The sequence below is a fragment of the Cheilinus undulatus genome, linkage group 3 (genome assembly GCF_018320785.1).
Source record: "Cheilinus undulatus linkage group 3, ASM1832078v1, whole genome shotgun sequence".
In the NCBI taxonomy this organism is placed as follows: domain Eukaryota; kingdom Metazoa; phylum Chordata; class Actinopteri; order Labriformes; family Labridae; genus Cheilinus; species Cheilinus undulatus.
Genome location: NC_054867.1, coordinates 29,175,934 through 29,191,424, shown reverse-complemented (window position 1 = coordinate 29,191,424; position 15,491 = coordinate 29,175,934). Strand labels below are relative to the sequence as shown.

The 15,491-nt window shown below is 39.2% G+C and overlaps 1 protein-coding gene across 4 annotated transcripts in view; it reads left to right on the top strand.

Moving 5' to 3' along the window:
• Positions 1-526: 526 nt before the first annotated feature.
• The window catches only part of LOC121507124 (sodium-coupled neutral amino acid transporter 3-like), a 67,145-nt gene continuing 52,180 nt past the window's right edge, over positions 527-15,491 (top strand). For 3 of the 4 annotated variants that reach the window (XM_041783298.1, XM_041783297.1, XM_041783294.1), the window contains exon 1: positions 527-781. The gene's annotated coding sequence lies outside the window, so the exon portion shown is untranslated. Of the gene's footprint in view, positions 782-12,426; positions 12,524-15,491 lie in introns of those variants that run through there. The other variant, XM_041783295.1, reaches the window with a different exon arrangement.

Genomic DNA, 15,491 nt, shown 5'->3' with positions numbered 1-15,491 from the left:
AATCCCTGGAGCAATGTGACATCAAAACGCGCTGCCGCTGATGACCTAGAAAAGGAGCGTGCGTAGAAGTGCGTAAGCAACAGTGCTTTGTGGCACATGGCTCAGGCAGCTGTTTACGTTGTCGATTGCGTATTAAAATAAAAAAGCACTGAAATTGTATCGACATGCCTTAAAGGGCCACGTGGGGTATATATTAGGAACCCCTTAAAGGGGAAAGCGTCCGTTAAATGAATAAATGACTAATGTGTGTGGTCTCCTCGCGCTCATTCACTGTTTCATTGTCTGGTGTCATGGTGCGCGCTCGAGCACGACGATGAATCCACGAACATGATAAATACCCCGCCACCATCCCCCCTGTGAAAAGACAACTCCATTTTCGACCTGTCAAAAGCACCAGGCACGACCGTTTTTTAAATGACCGGCGATATCAAACGATTAGAAAAGGCGCGTGCCAAGTTGAGAGGGGGGAGCTCTCGTGTCCTTGCGCGCGCACTTGCCGTACAGAATCCACACAATAATAATTTGATTGGAGTCGCCGTGCGTTCGGTAGGCGGGACTCGGACACCCTTCGCATCCCACTTTTGAGAAGATTACGGGGATAATTTAGAGTGAAACACATGACAGTGCCGCTGTTTGGAGGGGAGGCGGACGGAAGAAGAGGGACAGAGGCAGGACGAGGCGACAGACACGGAGTCGAGGCAGAGACGAGCACCGAGCGAAGGCGAGACCTGTGTGGAGATATTTGGAGTTTGAGGGGGATTCTGATAACATTACTTCTCTGGTAAGGCTCTGAAAGGCTCTTCATTGAATGATATGCTATCTTAAAGCTACACTCTATTCATACTCATTTAATACACAAGTATTAGACAGCTCCAATGATGAAAGAACGAGACTCTTTCTTTGTACTTGTAAAACAACCTGCTTGCTAAGTCCACATACAACACTGAGACACCAAGCGGGAGTTAAATACAAAGTCACTTCAAGTCGTTCAAGCGACATTCAAGGTCCTTGATAACAAATCGTGGATAGAGGTGACATTAAACGTGCTACACTTGGTCTCCATGTGCAGCTGCTTGCTGGTTTACACAATATTAAGACTCACTGCCCCCCTTAAGAGGCCTTTTGTGGGTATTTTCTATTTTTGTGCTAGCTTAGAAAAACTAAAGGCAAGCTTGCTATTACATTAGTATTGTTTCTGATAAGTACTGAGAGTGACAGCCCTGATGAAAACAGTTATTATCCTCTCACTGGCATAGTCCAGTGGTTAAGTGACATCAAACCTGACTTGACATTGGAGTGGCAATCTGAAAGCCCCTTCATGACCCTCTGCATTATCTGGCTTCTGAGTATGATTTTGATTTTCTTATTTTACTCAATTTTTCTAGCAAGTGACCTCCAAACTGCATGTTTGACACTGTGGAATCAGATGTTTCTCTTTTTTGGCATTATGCTCCTGGCAACTGTATCAAACATACTGAAGCTTTATTTTGTTACTGTTATATTTTTATTTCCGCTAGCAAAGCCTCCTGGACTGGCAAACATCATGTCATGTCTTTAGCTCTGCTAAAGGTGCTATTTGATCATTGTGTTAAGTGATGTTGCCTCTTCAGAGGGACATGCTATTGACTTTTGGCCCAGTTTTACTAGAAAGAGGCAAATACCAGCTTTCAATTTATAGGCTATGATAGAAAATTAACTATGTTTTTATGTGGCATTGCTGGGAATTGCTGATTTTAAGTACTGACACACAACATGCACAATTAATTTCTCATAAAGACAGTGCGTTAGGGTTATCCAAAATCCCGAATTGCCACATTTTTGTGCAATATAGAAAGTGTGCAGGAGTTTGTCTGCATTTTTGATGGACTCCTTCCTCTGCTTCATGCCTGTCTTATAAAATGATGTAGTTTCTTCAAAGCTTTGATATTTTTAGGGATGCAAAATATTGGATATCTGATATGCTGATATTTACACAATAATTTTAGCCAATACCGATATCGTAATGTAGTTCAGACCTAAAACTTCAGTCTTTAAAACACTCAATTAAAAGTTTGAGGATGAATAAATTAACAAAATCCAGTCTTTTAAACTCCTGAAAGTGTAAGGAATGATGATGAATAAAGACTTCTGTTGGTCCAGTTTAAAACTCCACTAACATGTTTGTTAGCATGTCTAATATTTACAGCTGATACAGGAAGATCTTTACAGCCAGAAGATGTCAAATTGCACCAAATGATCTTTTTTGACAATCTTACAAGTAACACTCTTAAAATAAAATGAAGTGACAGTAGGCCTTTTTATTGATCCATTCTAGCTATGTGCAAAGCTCCTTGTCGACCATCTAAAACTCACACAGCAGTGGGGTTTCTGGAGTCACCTGCAGCAGGCAAAGTGCCCTGTCACTCACTCCTCAATGATGAGTCACAGGACTGCTGGGCAGCCGGTGAGACTGACAGCCGGACTTGACCGGCCAGAGCTGACGAGAGCTTGTGAGTGGCCCGCTTGGTTCCTGTAGTTATAATTGACTGACTGCCTTATCCTGGGGCCCATGTGCTGCTTCTCTCAAAGCCCATCCCAGAATAAAATCACAGTGGGAACTTAACAATCCAGCTTCAGCCGGCACCAGGCCTGCTGAGGTTTTAATCTGTGCCATATAACCCTACACTAGAAGTTATTTGTACATGAGGAAGTTGTACTTCAGATATGCAATCATTATGCAGACAAGAATGATACTGTTGATTTGAACAATATTTTAAAAATAGGAGATGTGAGGATGTAGATATTCTTTTCTGGCACAAATACCCTTATACCCTGTCTTGAGTATCAGCTGATAATGGGTATCCTAGCAATCCTAGAGGATTTATTAATGATTGTTTAAATGTCACTGGCTTTGAATATCATCATATTCCCATGGGGAATCACTGATGTTGTTTATTGAAGAGATGCACTGATTGTGGAAATTAGAGTGGATACAGATGTGTAAAATAACAATCCAGCCAGTGGCTGATACTGATACTCATGTTTTTCATTACTTCTTTTGAAGTAAGACTCCCTTCATACCAACATTTTTCTCATCTTTTACCATGAAAACAGATCGCTGTAGAGATGCACTGATAGGGAAAATTAGAGCCATGTTCTAAATCATAATTTAGCCAATGTCAATACTTATTAAGGCTGAACGATATTGGAAAATAATCCAATTGTGATTTTTTTAACCCAATATTGTGATTTGATATGTGATTATTCCTTAAGTTCCTCATCTTATGTGTTTTCCAACAAACACAACCAATGAATAAATATAAATTATAACCAACACAGTATCAGATTAAGCAAACGCTGAATAATTTAAAAAAAATATCTAACTGTGATGATTTTGACTCTTAATTTAATCAGAAAAATGTACGAAAATGAAGAAAGTTGAATTATTCTAAAAAATGGGTCTTGAATGTTTGCATGTCATGATATGCATAACATCTCTGCTGCAAAAGAAAAGTTTTAAACCAGTTTTTTGACTCAAATTTCAGGTTAAAAAACACTGCAACTTCTGTGAGTTGGAAATTAATTGCCCAGCCCTAATACATATGTTTTTTTTTTGTGTATATGACTCCTGGTATGCCAATGTTTCCTCTCATGTCTGATTGTGAAAACTGATGAGAATTTGTGCAACTGGTCTCTTCTTTGACCTGGTAAAATATCTGTTCTTCGATTCAGAGATGTAGAGATGTAACAGTATTGTTAATTTGGCAGTATCGCGGTGAGAAGTGTCTCAATGCTACCATTGACATGTGAAGGATTTCAGGACAAAAAAGTTCAGATTTTTTAAACGGAGCAGAGAAAAGGGAAGCTGGTACAGTTGCTGTTACCACTGACCCTTGCATACCCATCATCCTTTGCGCTCCACTCACTGGCTTGATCTAACAGCGTGAAAATGGCGAATGTTACAGAATCAGTTTTGACCGTCACATTTTTTTCCAAGTCTTCATGTTTTTTTTTCTCAATAAATCAGCAAATACCATACCTTGGACTTGTTACCAAGGTATTATCGTACTGTGAGATTTTGGTGCTGTTACATCCCTAGCAGCAGATCACCAGGATAAAATTGAACACAACAGATAAACAATGAAACTGACATCTTTTCACGCCACATCATTCCACTGACAACCAATTTTTGTAAAAAGGCTATCAGCCAATACTTATGCATCGGTGCACCCCTAGATCATAGTATTTTCAACAGGTGAATTCTTATAAACAGCTAAAAAAATCAATTTTGCTTCAACAGTTAGGTATGCTAGATGCAAGTATTGATTTTATTGGTCACAACGGATCAACGTTGGCTACTTATATCTGTTAATGCCACAGGGTCCAAAATCGGTGCATCTGTACATCTCTAGTTTATTGTCATGTTATGTGTTTATAAAGTATTCATAAGTGGTACAGGATTTTAGGCAGCTGTTTAACTCCATACGATATCCCATAATAGAATGGTTTAATTTCAGAGTATAATGACTGACAAATGGTAAATGGTTTGTAGTGATACAATATGATACCAAAAAATAATATATACACGATTCATGGCCCATGATGATAATGATATTAACATACAGCAATTCTGCAAAAACTGAGAAATCACAAGACAATCATATAATAAGTCACAAAATCAAAGAGAAGAATAATGGTGCTTAAATGGTAATACAGGATTAATGTATTCATACATTTCTTTAACTGATCAACATCCGTTCATGTAATCTTCATCATGCCACAAGCGTCCCTGTGAGGAGTCATCCAGTAGTGATAGAGTGAGTCAAAATGGCAGAGAAATCTCTTGGGAGCACCATATTTAAAAAAAAACGAAATATGGATTCAATGATTGTTTCATATGAGTCAGGAGGATAATATAGTGTACAATGGATGTTTTGACTAGCACCAGCTTTAAAACTGAACTCAGTAGACGAAGCCTCTCCCTACTAATTGATTAAAACATTGCTCTCTTCGCTGCAGCCTGCAGTCATCCTGTGTAAGAAAAAATATGCTGTAGTGCATCTCTTCCCTTTTAATCTCAGGTTAGTGGATGAGAAATGTTCATGACTGGATCTCTCTTTGCTTTTTTTACTTCACTGTTGGTGTAGACAGACTCAGACATTCTCTGTCTTACTGTTTAATTTGATCAAAGCTCTGTGTCCATGTGAAATATCCTGCAGCTGAATTGGTGTACCTCTGCAGGAATGAAAAGAAAACATGAGGGGATTGTTCAGTCTTAAAGAGCAATGTAGTTCACGGTGAGAAGAAAGGGACACCCTGCTGTGACTTTGTCGCTGGTATTAAACTATAAAAGGACATTAGCTTCTGTCTGGCTTTGAGGTTTTTCAGAGATTTGATTTTGCATCGTTCAAGGCAAACGAAACGATTTTCTCATCTTTTTCCTCTGGATACAACGAGGCAATTCTTGTCAGAATTAATTTTCTTGGTCTTGAAGATGATCTAGATGATCTGATATTCTTTTTATTAGAAATATGGATTGTACCTGAAGATTGCTGGTGCCAGTGGAGGTTAAAATGGTATCCTAAAAGAGAAAAACACATACTTTAGACAATCTGTTTGCATTTTACAAGTTTAGAACTGTGTACCAGTAGCTTATTTGCTTACCCCCTGTAGTATTCAAACATTTTTTACATTTTTAAAGTCAAGAAAGGCTTGTGAAAGAGAGGTGGTATTAGAAGAAAGCATATGAAGTGGATACAGATGAGTTGCAGCCAGGTAAGGTCAGACCTTTTAGGATAAATGCCACCCTGTTGGCTAGAGGAGAAAATTATTCTACCCTCAAAACAGCACTATCAGTGATCAGAGGCTGGTTTAATAGAGACTCAGATCCATGACTCCTGGGAACAGCTGACTGATGGAATTGGAAGTTTGAATTGGCTAAACTTAAAGTTTTTTACCATGCTTACTTGTGAGAAATTACATAACACCATACTGTTCCCAATGTGGAAATCTGTTTACAGATTCTTGACAGAACCTTAAGAAGTTGTTGGCGCCAGACAGGACTTTGGAGGTGTTCCTGTTTCTGTGGAGAATTATCATCTAGTGATGTGAAGAGACATTTCAGGGGAAATGAGATGAAACACAATTCACTGCAATACAATCCAGGAACACACTGCCCATCATCTAATGACAATTTAGAGTTAAATATTCTCTATGAACACCGGTATGGTTTTCAAATATTAACATGGTCTTTACTTTCTAAGAAAATGAAGACTTCCTGCCTTTTATTTCATCTTTGAAACAAAATTTCTGCCTTTAGCTTTACTGGCACCTGGTTGTAATGTGTTACACTGCCTAAGGGTGACTGTGGTGTATTAACATGCTGTTTGCTAACTACTTTTAAGAACAACAGAAGAAGAAAGCATTAGTCAGTTAGGGGCAAAGTTGTATTGACACTGATACAAGTCTCAGCATTGGTGCCAAAACCAAACCTAAGTACCTGTACTCATCCTGATAAAACTCTGCTGGTGCTGTAGTAGATATCATTTTACTGCATGATGTGAACGTCTCTTTTATTTGGCAAAGTCAGAGCCATGTCTGCAGTTTGGTGATATCTTCACAAAAATGAGGATGGCACAAGGAAAGAAAGCTTCACTGCTGAACTGTCACAGGAGGGGTGAAGAACATCCGACAAACATAAAACTAACTGAAAATAATTATTAGGACTGTCTCCGTTATGAAGGATTTTCATAGCTGTACTTGGTTTCAGGAGTAACCAAATAACAGTACGTGTATTTTGTCTGGAATAAAAGCAGTGGTATCTGTGTATCCCCAGTGTTAATTGATGCAACGAATGTTAAAAACTGTTAAGATGCCAAGAAACAAACTCTGCATCTCCTTACTTAAGAAACATTTTTTGTTTTAACATCTTCAAATAATGATAAATTTAATCTATTTTACTTGACATTATTATTTAGAATAGATTTTTTTTAAATTGATAATTTACTTGATGATAAATAAAAAATAGACTCCCTCCTAAATTTTGATTAGAACAATCCCACGCTATATCTGTTAGCCTGCTGAGGGCAATTTCCATTCTCTGTTAGCATCAGGCTAATGAGCGTAGGCACTGTGGTTTATATTCCTGCAGTGCATCTTACTAACTAGTGTTTTATAATGTGGGCATGTGTGTTGATCATGTGGATCACTGAGTGTCTTCATTTTTTATCACTTCATTCTGTAGCCATACAATCCTCTACTAACCTTGCAAAGCAGACTGATTTGCCTGTTTCCGTGTTTCTCACTGGCGAATCCATCTTGCAAAGCTCCCATCTGGACCGTTTGGGCCCAGTTAGAAAGTGACAGGATTAATCAGCGTCGAGGGGCAATACTTTCAGGCGCGGCAGTGTTGTGGCGTATGCAAGCAGCAAGAAGAGGAAGGTGCAATTATGGTGGAAGAGCTCAGCGTAGATGCTGCTAAAGCACCAGTTTTATCAGAACTTGATGACATTTCTTTGTTAAAAGAAGAACAAAGAACAGTATTGAGTTGTTTTCTTTTCAAAAACAACAAAAGTCGTGTACTGACATGTTTACAGTCGCCATGGTTGGTGTTATGCAGCTCTATATGGAGTTTAGCCTACTCGTCAGTAGGGGCGCACCTCAGTTTGGGGCTACGACGTCATATGTTTTGTTGCTCTGATTGGCCCGTAAAGATGTGAGAGACAGAACGTTCATCCAATCACCCTCTGAGTTTTTTTTTAAGGCTCTGCCCTTTCCCAAACACTGTATGAGAAGTTTCATGTCAGGTTAATCCTCTACACCAGTGGTTTTCAAACTTTTTTCTGAAGGCACGTCTAAGATCAAGCCAGTCTCAAGGCACACCGTATCCATAGCCACACAAATTCACCTCTTTATAAAATGTTGCAGTAATTTCAAGTTTTTGTATAAATGTTATGGTAATCTATGGTTTTGTAAATTTCCACAGTATACATAGTTATGAAACACCAGGTTGCCTTACTACACCATTAGAGAGCCAATTTTACACCTTCTCCCTGCTCTGCTTCATGACCTGTTAATCATGCTCTGGTAATTTTTTTGAGGCTAGTCATAGAGGAAGAATTTCCAGAGACTTTTGCAATGTAATGTTGCTTAAAATGCTAGGGATGCACAATGTTGTCTGCATAATATTGGTATTGACAGAGATAAGCTCAAAAGTTGCTTATTGTATCAGCAGATATGAAGATTTCTGCCAATATTTACAACTAATATATCGGCTGTCAATAACAGCCTAAATCAGAGGTATATCCACTATGCATACATGTAAGAATGTAGAGTTTTAGGCTGGACGGACAGACTGAAGTCTTTTTGTTCATTCTCATTCCTTAAATTCCCTATGAAGTGTAATCCAAACTTTCTATTTTAACACACAGGAAATATTGGAATAAGGCTTCTGTAAACATGTGAAAACACTGAGATTTATTTATGTCTGGTTTTTGACTTAGACTGTTATAAAGTTGTTCACCTCTTTCCTGGCTTGGTTTAATTTTAGCACAGCAAATATAGGAGCCCATGACATCACCAGTCTTGATGAGGAATAACCTGCCCAACTTATGCTACAATGATATAAAATCACCAAGCAGTTCATCTCAGTACAGTCTGTTGTTAGCTGATGTCACTGCTTCTATTGAAAGTTAACAGCCAGCTACATGCTGTGTTTTTTCAGTGTGAGGTAAAATTCCTTAATCTATCAGCCACAGTGGCCTACGGGTCACTACGGGAAGTATCACAACATAAAGATTTGTGCCAGAAAACAGTTTTCCATGGTTTTGAAGCTTAATTTTATGAACTTAAAAATGTTTTCCATGTCTGAAATTTGGCCTGGAGGTTCATAACCCAGTGGCCTGTCATACAACAAACCTAAAATACTGATTTTTATCACTTTACAGGGACTTGAAGTTTTAAGTTGTGTTTTAAGGACCAAAGTTTCTGGTCTGAACTACATTTATAGATGGATATGGATTCAGGCATGGTCCAAAATTAGTGATGCACGATAAGTATTTTTTTGAACTGATACCGATAACCGATAATTTCCTACTCCTAATGGCCAATAACCGATAATAACTGATAGATTTTTTTTCAATTGTTGATTTAACAAAAGAAGTTTATTTGATATGTTTATGCACATCTGGGGGTAAGAAGGGGTTAATGTGTAGTGAGCAAAGATATTTATAACTAATTCTTACTAGTATCACTCAAGTTTTTCAAAAAACAAAGAACTATTCTGACTTTATAATTGTTATTATAATTAACTTTTTTTAGTTAAACATTTGTGTACCAAGTACAACATACACAAACAACTGACAGAAGGTTTCCCCCATAAAACTAAATAACAGGCTGTTATGCTTAACAAATGGAGATAATTGGGGGTCTGGGTTTTTTTTGTTTGTTTGTTTGTTTTTTGCTGCTTAAGCCAGAATTAAAGAGAGCTCATATTTTACATAAAGATTAAAAATATGCACTGACATAAGTCATATCAGAGATAGGTTAAGCATGTAAAGTCCACCGTGGTCTGTGGCTAAACTTCTGTTCCTAACGTCCATCAGACTGAATAAAACCACGCCAAACAGAGCAGGCAGGTATACGTCTATGAAAGTAGTGATGGATCAGGAGACTGTTAGACTGATTTTGTTATTATAACGTTGCGCCTTTTGGCTCTGGCAAACTTTCTGCAGTTTTCAATGCCTGCTTACGATCAGTGCTCTGCCTGGTATTGGCCGTTTGCTCGGTCCTAATGCCCGTGGCTGAGGCTAGTGGCTGCTGCCGCTTCATTTTAACGTCGTTAGGATGATGACTCTTAAGTGATTTATAAGATCCGTCGAGGACTTCTTTCCACTCTTTGGGACCTTTGCAGGGCAAATTCTACACACACGGTCGTGTTTTCCTCCCCATAAATACTGAATAACGCCACTGTGTTGTTAGCATTTTAGCACAGGGGCTGCTTCCTCTAATTTATCGGTGCCGATAATTATCGTGCATCCCTATCCAAAATGAATTTGGAAATATCAACGTACCATTTATTGGCAAATATCCAAAATTGTGCATCCCTATAAAACAGCCATCCTTACTTAAATGTTCATCTGTAGCTAACAGATAGCTAACAATCCCCTCTGAGATGTCACCTCCTAACTCAGACACTGTTCTCATCTCTCCAACTTCTGGTTGGACTGTAAACAAAAGTCCTGCATGGAAAAATAATTTATAACCAAAAGTCTAGATTCAGTAACATTGGCAGCAGCAGAGGTGCTGATAAGTTCACTGTCCCTCCTAAGGCACAGCATCATCTGATGACAGCTGCTGGCTTCCAAAAGCTGCCAGATTTGCTGTGACTCCTGTAAGGTTTAGTGTCTACAAGGAGTAAGAAGTTATACTAAGGAACAGGTAGTAGATCTCTTCATTGATTTAGCCTAGCTGGATAAGATTTTGACCCCCAGTTTAAGGATATTGCTGTTAACTGGCAAGTTTATTCCAAGATTATTTAAACAGCATATATAAATGGTTGATAAGATGTGGTTTTAAGAGGTTCCCATGGAAGGTCTTTTCCCCTATCGGTCTATGTGGAGTCTGAACAACCTTCTGAACCTCATCCAGAGCTGTACTTTTGCTCATTATCCATCCCTGCTCTGTTCTACATTTCTCACTTCTATAGAGGATTTGATACTTAATCTGTACAATGATCAGCTTACAGTGTGTGGCTGTCGTGCTCTGGAGTTCTATGTCAGTGGGTTGGGATTTGGACTTTTATGGCAGTGTGGCATGTGACAGAGTCAGCAGTGCAGTATCCACCATGGTGGTCACACACACTGCGTGAGTTGTACTTCCAGCTCAGTGAATGCATTTGTCCCCATGATGCACTTCTTTCTTTTCTTTCTCGCTCTCATGTGATGAGGAGGAAGCAGGAGGGAGCCGGCTGGCAGATGCCAGGAGAGGATGGTACTTTGTTTGAGGGCGCATGATTGAGAAAAGACAGAGCTGGCATTGACCAGTTTGGTGTTGAAGGAGGACTGTGTGGATGGATGGCCCATTAACTGATTGTTCTTAGTGATAGAGCGAGCAGAAGGTTTGTGTCCTTGACTGAATAACCGCTGATCTTAATGATCAGTGTCTGAAACTCCATGAACCACGTAATTCATTTATTATTGACATAATACTTTAGCAGAGGTGAAATTTAATGAAGCAGAGCATTTGATCTTACTTGATTTCAACAATTTATTCAGCCTGACAGTGATACAAATTATGTGAACATGAAGGCCATGTTTGATAGTAAGCCTGATTTAATTAGTAGCACATTTCTGATTTACTGAAAACTGACTGGAGTTTTTAGATGTTGTGTTTGGTTTGTTCCAAGCAATCATAGCTTCTTTGAAACAAAGCTTAATACTCTTTATAAGTACTGTAAAGCAATGATTGAAGTTCTGAACCTCAGGATTAACAGTGCAGAAGTGGATTATGCCTAAAGCGTGGACTGAGGAGTTTTCAATAGAGACTGACTAATGATCTTTACTTAGTGCACTTATGTTATCGATGTGTCAGCAGATACGCTATATTGCCAAAAGTATTCACTCACCCATCTAAATAATTGAAACCAGGTGTTCCAATCACTTCCATGGCCACAGGTGTATAAAATCAAGCACCTAGGCATGCAGACTGTTTCTACAAACATTTGTGAAAGAATGGGTCGCTCTCAGGAGCTCAGTGAATTCCAGCGTGGTACTGTGATAGGATGCCACCTGTGCAACAAGTCCAGTCGGGAAATTTCCTCGCTCCTAAATATTCCACAGTCCACTGTCAGTGGTATTATAACAAAGTGGAAGTGATTAGGAACAACAGTGACTCAGCCCCAAAGTGGTAGGCCACGTAAAATGATGGAGCGGGGTCAGCGGATGCTGAGGTGCATAGTGCGCAGAGGTCGCCAACTTTCTGCAAAGTCAATCGCTCCAGTCCTTCAAACTTTATGTGGCCTTCAGATTAGCTAAAGAACAGTGTGTAGAGAGCTTCTTGGAATGCGTTTCCATGGCCGAGCAGCTGCATCCAAGCCATACATCACCAAGTGCAATGCAAAATGTCAGATGCAGTGGAGTAAAGCACGCCACCACTGGACTTTAGAGCAGCGGAGATGCATTCTCTGCAGTGACCAATCGCGCTTTTCCATCTGGCAATCTGATGGACGAGTCTAGGTTTGGCGGTTGCCAGGAGAATGGTACTTGTCTGACTGCATTTTGCCAAGTGTAAACTTTGGTGGAGGGAGGATTATGGTGTGGGCTAATTTTATGAATTAATTCTTATAAAAATGGATAAAATAAACATTGGAAATGGCTTGAAAATATTCTTTTTTTTTTTTTTGGAAGGCATCTGGCGACACCCTCTCAGTGTCTCGCGACCCACAAGGGGGTACCAACCCCCACGTTGAGAACCACTGGTGTAAACAGTGGTTGCCATTGGATTCAAACTGGTCCAAATCTGGGCTGAGTTCATTAGCCATTCTATGGTAAGATATAACAAATTATAATGATAATATTTCTGTGATTTCAGTGTTGCCTCAAGGGTGCATAAATTGATTTCCATCCACAAGAGGGTGATACATGTGTCAAAACAATATAACCCATAGAAAGTCAACAATTTACACCTTTTAAAAGTTGCCCTACAGTGATATTACACTTCACCTGTTGCTAATTTAAGCAAAAATAATTATCTTCTTAGTTGCGTTAGTTTAACACCAGTGTTTATATTTTTAGTAGATGCTTGACACATTCATGTCTAATAATCTGTATTTGGCAAGGTTTGAAGCATAAGTGCAGCCATTTGGTCAACAGGGACATATTTTACCCCTTTAAACCAAGTTTATATTGGTCTCAGATGTCCCCTAAACATGCCTGTGAAGTTTGTTGCTGAAAACCCGACTCCAGTATTGGATGTTTGCATGCCTAAAAACCCCTCTGTTTCAGCCCTGCTCAGAACGAGCTGTTTCTGTGTCTGTGGCTTTAAATGTTACCGAACTTTCTGACTCCGACCCTCTCAGGAAATGGATGTGGCTGTTCTGATCTTACTCTCAGCTGCCAACTGAGAGGAGGATCAGGAGAGGAGGGTGGAACTTTCTTCAAAGAGGGCCAATCTAACCTGGGGGCAGTGCTAACTCCCCACATGACATCATGAGGGTAAAATCTGAGAACGGCTTGTTTCAGAACACATTTTCTGAAAGGTGGAGAAAGAGAGGGAAGGAGGGAATGGATTTTTTGTTACTTGAGGTGATTTTGGACAGGCCAGGGGCACATATTTTTGATATAGACACCTGAAAAAGGGATTTTTGCGTATATGTGACCTTTAAGATCACTCTGTTGACACCCCTTACTTCTGTTTATTCAAGCATTTTTCCTGAACAAAAAGGTTTTCCTTTGCCAGCTAAAGCTCATGATAATGTAGATTGTCAGCTTGGAGCTCTAACAGAATAAACACAAATCTATTAACACAGCCCCTCTGAGTTTAACAGTTTGTACCAATATGTTTGTGGTTATCAGTATTTTCAGGTCTTAATTAAATTCTAAATTAAATCATATTTGGGATCTTCTTCCATAAAAATAAGATTTGATTTTGACTACCTACATCATGCTTGTTAACTGAACTTGTCAAAGTGTTTGCACACGTCATTGTCTGTCACCTGCAGTGTGTCAGCAGTGTCAGGGACTATTTGTTTGCCTGTGATATTTTGGATTCTTATTCATACAGCTGCACTAAAATCATCATGTTTTAAAGAGTGTGCACATCTTGTTAGCTCTCATCATGACTTCTTCTTCTGGCAGTGAGTTTTCACTTCTGGCATTTGCCTCCAGTGCTGTGTTTGGCAGCAGTCTGAGAAGAGGCCAAATTTGATTTGACATTTGCATGTTATTATTTTTTTACTGTCCAAGGCAGTACTCGTCTCCATTTTTTTATTCCCTCAGTTGAAATGAAGGGAACAAATGTGGCATATGTAAACCCATAGCCCCTTTGCCAAACTTCTAAGAAAACACTATTACATCCAAAACCTAATCTGACATCTTGAAAGAAAACACTTCTTAGCACTGCTGCATGAGAGAGTGTCACGAACTGTTCTTGTTAATGGTGTATTTGCATCTGAAGTGTACAGTGATACTGTGTTCAGCTCAGGCCTGATGAAGACAGCTCAGAAACCAGGCAGGCACATGGCTGATAACGTTCAAACTGAGTGAATGATTTTAGTTTGCTCACAAAATGTTGTTGAAACAGATGTTTTTGTACAGATTCTTCATGATCTTTGAGATATTTGAAGGAGCTCATCACCTCAAGAGCAACGTGGTGTTTGACATCCTCTCTGTAAACATTCAATTAAACCATTGATACTCTGAGTGAGTGCTGTTTAATCTGTTTTATGTTTATCTTTGAAATCCCTCTACAAACCCAGAGTAAAGTCAACAAATGACTTGAATTATGTCCTTCTGTGTTGCATATTAAACAAGCATGACAGCCTAGAGCAGGGGTGTCCAGACTTTTCCCACTGAGGGTCACATACAGAAATATATGAGGACGGTGGAGCCATTTTTATATTCCTCGCCTTGAGGATATTTAAAAACAATAAAACTAATCTAATGTAGGTTAAGATATGCTAAGTTGTTGTGTATGCCTAATTGGTTAACAACTGACCAGGTAAATAGACGATTATTTTCAGGATTTTGGAAGGCCGATTTCAGGGGGCCTGTTTGGCCCTGGCTATCACTGGCTCCGCCCCTGAAATGTTACTGGTTAGTGCTATTTGCAGCTGTAATCCATCAGGGAGTTATAAATGAAGGAATTGTTATGATTTTAGTTGCAAATCTGTTCACTTTTTGCAGCGTTGTCCCAAAATAATCACAGATCACAAAAAAACATTCTGAATACATTTTTATCAAAATGTTTGTTTACAAAATTAACATGGTAGCACTGCTTTGTGCTGAAACTGCAAAGTTCAATACATTTAAGCACAATCTTCATGTTTAAATGTGGGCCATGTTTCATTTTATATTGAGAATTGGCTGAGGGCCAGTCCAAAACGGACACATTTGACCCTGTGGGCCATAGTTTGGACACCCCTGGCCCAGAGCCTCAGTCTGACTATCAATTATGCAGATGCAGAGGTGTTAATGGAGGACTTTGTAAATAAGAGGATGGTAGCCTCCACTTTGACATCTCTTCTTAAGGTTCCACTTAGAGCTAGGGATGTAGCATGAAATTTTCTTGTCTGTTAAAGAAATGTAAACTGAGACCAACAGACCAGTGCAGGTTGATTTATTGAGTTTAAATTGCTATTAAGACTTCAGCTTCCCACAACCATAAAAACATGATAAGTAAATGATTCCTGTGCTGCGATATGCTTGTTCTGTCGTGTGGTAACTTAAGCACATAGCTGCTCCCTTTAAAACACAATTCTCACAACATTGTGCCTGAATATCCTTTTTTTCATGAAC